This window comes from Cryptomeria japonica, chromosome 11 (genome assembly GCF_030272615.1).
Source record: "Cryptomeria japonica chromosome 11, Sugi_1.0, whole genome shotgun sequence".
NCBI classification, from domain to species: Eukaryota; Viridiplantae; Streptophyta; class Pinopsida; order Cupressales; family Cupressaceae; genus Cryptomeria; species Cryptomeria japonica.
This window is the reverse complement of record NC_081415.1, coordinates 508,067,022-508,073,872: the sequence shown is the minus strand read 5'-3', so window position 1 is coordinate 508,073,872 and position 6,851 is coordinate 508,067,022.

Genomic DNA, 6,851 nt, shown 5'->3' with positions numbered 1-6,851 from the left:
TATTAGGAGTGGAGCAGATGAAGTAGTTACCTAATTATAAAAATTCTTCTCTCTAATAAATTCAATAAGCCTATTCTCAAAGAGGCTAGAGTGAAGATATGTAATTTTCTAGTTCACTGAGTATTAGAAATAAAGAACCAACTCATGTTATCTTTGTTATGTGTGTGAGTACATAATGGAATTCTAAATGCATAATATATGAGTTTTAAGTTAGTTGCTAGGAAGAATCATCCAAGGGGGCCCACTGGGTGAGGATTCCATTTGTTTAGTTTTCAATTATTTTCAATTTTGTTCATAGTTCAATTTTAATACTCGATTGCTCTTGCAACCATAAAAAATTTGTTCTATGACTGTTCCTACAACCAAGGCAGAGCAGAACTATTCCTTTTACTAGTTAAAGTTTTACTATTCTTGAGCAAGTTTTGTCCACATTTACCTTAATAGAAAGTAGTTAATGGTTTCCAGATTTACTTATTTTCTATCATTTCCTTTCCTAATTTTTGTTTTAGAACCGAGAAGCTCTTCGTCTACAAACAGTGTTGTCACATTTCAATTTTAACATCCCTGGGTTGACAGATAAATGAGCTTTAGTAATGAGATTGATGGCTACTTAGTGAATACATTTGGTCTCTAGGTTGAGGTGTTATTGCCAATTATCTACCCATTGTTGAAGTCCTTACAGAGTGCATGGATATAGGATCATTGGTGTATGTTGCACTAGATGTGTGGGATAAGTTATGTTTTTGTGAAGAGGTGTTGAATGTGGAACAACAAAGAAGGATGATCATCTTTTTGAGAAAATTCATGTTTTTAAAGTTCTTTGGCCAAATCCTAGTTCATTGAAATAGATGAATTGCCTAGTAAATTTACTTAATATGTTTCTTTACCACATCCTGATAATATGTCATTATATTATCATATAGTAGATATGCATGTAGATGTATTAGGTTGCACCATGGTTTCCATCATGCCATTATTTCCAAGTAGCTAGGCTCTCCGTGCAAGGTCAGTGGTTCTTTGTGTTAGGAAGAACTTTGGGGAAGCATAATTGCTTCTTGGTTTGGCAAAAAAACACCTAAGGGGTAATGTTCTTATCCTCAACTAGTAGAAAACCATATCGTTGGTGGCGAGAAAGGATGATTGTTTTCTATTTACTTGAATAATTGTATATTGTATTTCACTTGTAGTGGTATCATTATCGCATGTAGCCCATCATCATTGTATTCATAAATTAGGCATATGTGTTATCTTGGAACAAGCACTTCAACTTCATTGTAATTTGTAATTTGTAATTGTAATTTTCATATTTATATTTATGGAGTTAATGAGAATAATTCATGTTTGATGATTTGTTAAATGGGTTAAATAAATAACTGTTTTGTTAGAGTTCTAAGGTCCTTACATTTTGGTATTACAGCATTCGATTAAACTCTAAGGCCTAAGACCACCATGCTAAAGTGTGGTTTGTGGTGTAGGTTAAACTAGGCAATCCTGCTAAACACAATGAACAATGGGTCATGGGTGGCATAAACTGTATTCAAGATGAGAGGTTGGACCATGTTCTTAGCCTCCTAATTCAACTAAGGGTTAGGCTACAATTCCTGGAGCAAGAGATCAAGAGTAGGAAAGACCTGAATAGGAATCTAAACAAGGAAGGAAACATGAACTATGTTTTGTTGGCAATATTTCTTGCTATGGGAGAAGTTTTCAAGAGGATTATTCAAAAACATGGAAACAATAATTAACAAACTGGTAGCATGAAAAGAGGCAACAATACTCAGGACAAAGATGGGAGGAAACAATATGGAAGTAATAAAAGGGCCAATTATAACAATAACAACAACAGGGGAAATGAATTCAATTGACCTAAGGCACCTTGAAATGGATGTTGTGTATGTGAGGAGAGAATTATGCAAATTCATCTCCTCATAGATCCACAGGGTGAAGACAAGGATCTCAACAACACAAAAGTCATGCAATGATAGATGATTAGGTAGTTGATTTCAAGCCATATCAATACAATTCATGGTAAGTTCTATGGCCATCATGTTTCTATTTTAATTGATATTGGAGCTACAGTATATTTTCTTTTATTCAAAGATAGTTTCAAAGTTACTTGTTAGACTAGGATATATATTGGCAAACCCATGAATGGTAGAATATGAAAATTTTCCAAAGAGGGTGGTAGACACTTGTCTTGTTTGTAGTGAGGGTAACCTTCCAAGTTTTTGAGTGAACGCCAACCTTTATGTAGTAACCCTAGATTCATATGATGTGATTTTAGGGATCAATTGGTTGACTTAGCATAAATCTATTATAATTTGTGAAGATAAGGTTGTCCACTATTTAGATGATAATGGGAATCTTGTTGAGATCCATGGCTCTTAGAAATCCCTTGATCTTAGGTAGATTTTGGCCATGCAACTTAAGAAGGCCCCAAAGAAGGGTTGTCCAATCTATGTTGTCCAAGTTAATGATCTTGATAATGAGAAACCCTATTTCAATAATTACCTTGTCTTAAATGAGTATTGGGATGTGTTTCTAGTTGAATTGGCAGAGTTACCACCAAATAGGGATTTTGATTTCTTTATAGAGTTCTTATCAGGAATCAAACCTCAATATAAAACACCCTACAAGATGACTACCATAGTGTTATATGAGTTGAAAGCACAATTGCAAGATTTACTAAAACAACGGTTCATTAGACCTACTATCTCTCCATGGGGCACACCTACGATATTTGTCATAACCCTCTTTTTAGACTTTGATAAAACCAGTTATTATTATTATTAATTTTATGAGTAATGTTAGTTAGAAATAATAAATGGAAAAAAGTTGAAAATTAAATAATAATTGGTGACACACACATGAGGTCATAAATTTAATGGAAATTGCTAAATTACTCAACAATTAATTGAACACGTGGTGTAGGAAAAATGAGAGAAGTCAAGACACATGTCACAACAAGGGAAAAAGAAATTTCAAATTCAAATCTGAGGAAATAATGGACAAGTGTTAACCCCACTATGACAAGTCATCAAGAATATGTCATAGAATATGACCATAATAGTTTTGCATGAAATTATTTTGGGCAAAGAATCTCTAAAACTTTAATTTCTTTTGAAAAGGAAAATTACTCTCTTTTTCAATATATTGGATGCTATACTAAATGGAGGTCATTTTTATTGACAAGTTTAGTCTTGAATTTCTTAAGAAATTCACATTGAATTATGCTAGTTGTGTAGGAGAAATTTTTGTGAATGAATTTCATAGTATGAAGTAGGATTTTAGAAGCTCTTTGGAGGAGATCCTTATCAGGTTTTCAAGAAGAAATTGAAGGAGGACAGCTGGAAATAGGTGCTTGATTCAACAACGAGGTTTCAATCTTCTTGCAGGTCTAGGTTCCCATCTTCTCCTTCTTTTCACTCAATAGTTACTTATGTATTTCTTTCAAAAAGAAAAGAAAAAAGAGGAGGGTTTGTTTACATGCAAGTTATAATTTATTGGGAAGAATTAATGGTTGAATGTAGTTAAAGGATTTAGATATGAAAGTGGATTTTAAATAGGATGTGTTAAATAATGTAGAAGTTTTCTCCTCTTTCTCAAAAATTTCCTTTATTTTTAGATTATGTTAGAAAACAAAATTATGTGTGTGTGTGTGCATACATACATACATACTATGGAGAAAATGAAGATAAAATGGATGAAATAAGGAGCTACCAATTCAGAATCGCGTTGTAACTTCGGATTTGAGGTATTTAGATTGATACGGACCTGCCCTGCAAATTTGGAAAAAAGTTGTCAGGACTGAGTTGAATTTGCACCTTGTCCTTTGAAAAATCCGCGAGTCAAAAAGGGTTTTTCCATCTCTGCAAATGAAGCCTAAATCTACAATTACAGCAGTGCACTTGCAGCCTACACACATAAAAGAAGGGAATAAGGGTTGTGGATAGGGGTTCACCTTAGTCAAACCCCGGTTGAGGAATCAACCTTGAAAGAAAGAAATTGCAAATGCTTAAATGTAAATAATGGAAATGTATACCTTGTAGATCTGCAATTTGTTGATGATGGTTGCTTTGCTTCTTGAATGTAATCACAAGTGTTGCATGAAATGGCATGTAACATGACAAAACCCTAACATGCACACACATGCTTGCAAATGAATGTTGTAATGTTGCTCCAATGGATGAATGAAGAAGACACATGAAGAAGAAGACTCGATGGATGCTTGAATTCTTGAACACTTGAACACTTGATGACGATAATGAAGACCTCTTTCTTGCTCACCTCTATCATCCTTCTTACTCGAATGAGAGAATTAAGCCCCATTTTATACTTGCCTTGGAGGGTTAATTATCCTCTAATCAAAGGCCAACATAGGGGGAATTTAATTCTTGAAAGCATATTTAGGTCCAAGGGTCGGATGGACCCATTTTGGGGCCACAAAAGGGAGGGGGACAGGGGTGCCACACCCCTGTCCTACCCTATTTTGGGGCTTGGACAGGGTCCTGAGATGATACCAAGGTTAAAACAAAGGCAAATTTGAAGAAATAGGGCAAAAAGGGGTCCTTATTGGGTAGGGAAATGTTATCGCCAAGGTGAGCCTACCTAAAATGCGGTCAAAATTGCAAAGGTTGTAATTTTATGACGCTACACATACATACATATATACATGTATGTATTTATATGTATATATGTGTGTATGTATGTATTTATGTGTATATATATGTATGTATGTATGTATGTATGTATGTGTGTGTGTGTATACATATATATATGTGTGTGTGTGTCTATATAAATATAGATATACACACACACACAGATATATATATACACACACACATACATACATACATACATACATACATACATATATACACATACACATACACATACACATAGATATAATAAAATAAAATTTAAAAATTAATTTAAATGAGAGGGAATGGGGTGCATAACCCCCCCCCGACGGACTTGTGCATGCATAGGCCACAAGGAAAAAGGCGCCACACAACCTCCCCCCTGTGGACCCAGCAGTGCAGGGCTGCAGGCTTGCGCATGCAGACCTGACCCAAAGGGGTGTGGGGCCCAAGGGATTTCCCCATCTCTGCCACCTCGCATCCCTCCTCCCCGCCCTATTTTATGTTTTAAAACTAGTTTTAAATAATAAAAAATTTATTTGTTAGTTTATAATTTTAAAGTTTGATTTAAATAATGAAAATTTATTTAGATTAATTTAATATTTTAGAGGTTGTTTTAAATAATTAAAATTTATTAAAATTACTCATTAATGGGTCTCAAAGGGTTAATCCTTGTAAATTTTTGGAAAGGTTTTATCACTAGAGTTTCCCCGAGTCGGGTTGGATAAAAGTCAATTTTGATGGTGTGGCACGTGGAAACCCGAGTCCTAGTGCCGGATGCATGACCAAGGATAGCAATGAAGTAGTCATTGCTAGGAGTAAACAAAAACTGGCCCCGGGGACCAATAATGAAACCAAAGTAAAGCGGCTCTTTTGGCTATTCAATTGGCTAAAAGGATAGGCGTGGATAGACTTCATCTGGAAAGAGACTCAAATTATAATGCAATCCATTATCAAGGGTGAAGCTCAAAACTGGAAATTGATAGAGATATTAAATGCATTAAAAATCTTCTTAATTTCTTCCATAGTTTCAAAGTGTCTCATGTGCTTCGTGAAGGAAATAAGGATGTTGATTTGTGTGCCACCAAGCTTTTGAATTGCAAGTTGGCGAATTAAAATTGGATACCAACCTCTCCAATGATTATATCTTGGAGTGATTTGAAGTTGGCCTCGGAAAATGCTTTGGGTGGCGTATTTTACCAATGCAATGGAGATGATCAAGGGAAGCAGGTGGACAATTACAAGCTTGTAATACTTGCTAGTATGGTGACAAAATGCAATGGGAGCGCAAAGGAATGTAAATCTCCCCTAAATCTCTTAGGTAAGTTGGAGAAAATAAATGATGGGTCACGATTGATCAAGCCGACGATGCTCCTTTGTACCATTTGCGTGCGAAATTGAAAGTGTCATATCCTTTGAGCACTGCTAATTTGAAAGGTCGTTCGCATTAATGGCATCCCAAACAAGGTCGATGATATTGGGAGGGGTTTTTTGCTTGCAACATAAGCCAATGTTTAATAAGCAAAGCCGCTAAGAGAGAAGGAAACATTTTCATTAGAGTATACTTATTAATCTTCACTTCAATCCAGAGCTCCTAGACCATAGTTGAAATGGAACCAAATTTCTCCTTGCAAGTTGCAAGACCAATGGTGGCGTTCTGGGGATCAATTGCAGACAAAAGGTTGGCGAATGTGTTTTATTTTGAGGAGAAGGATTTCATCACCCGAGTTAAGATTGTCCTTGGGGAGGAATATATGCGGGCTGAGTTCAAATACTGCACTAATATCGACATTGCGCCCATGTTTGAGGCTTGGTGTTTCAAGCTTGAAGACAAGGATAAGGTAGAATGGATTGTGTGTGGTTGCATCCGTGAGGAGTGGTGTGGAGGCCTTGACAGTTTCTTGAAGATGACGTGTAATGGTGTAGGCTTTGTATGCTCGAATGGTTCTTGGCTCCATGTCAGTGAATTTCAACCTCCTCTATACCCATATCTTTTATGGAGCGCAAATTGCAATAAGGAGGTCCACTGAGCCTCTACGTAAATAGGAATGCATTGGGTCAAAAAGCACTTGATGGCATGGGAGAGGCAGGAGTTGAGCCACGAAATGGACAAATGGGGCCCAAATGAGATGAAATCTGCACACTCAGATGGGGCTTCATCATCCAAACGAAAACGTGGCTTCCCGAGGGGCTCAAAGAAGAAGAAGTTAC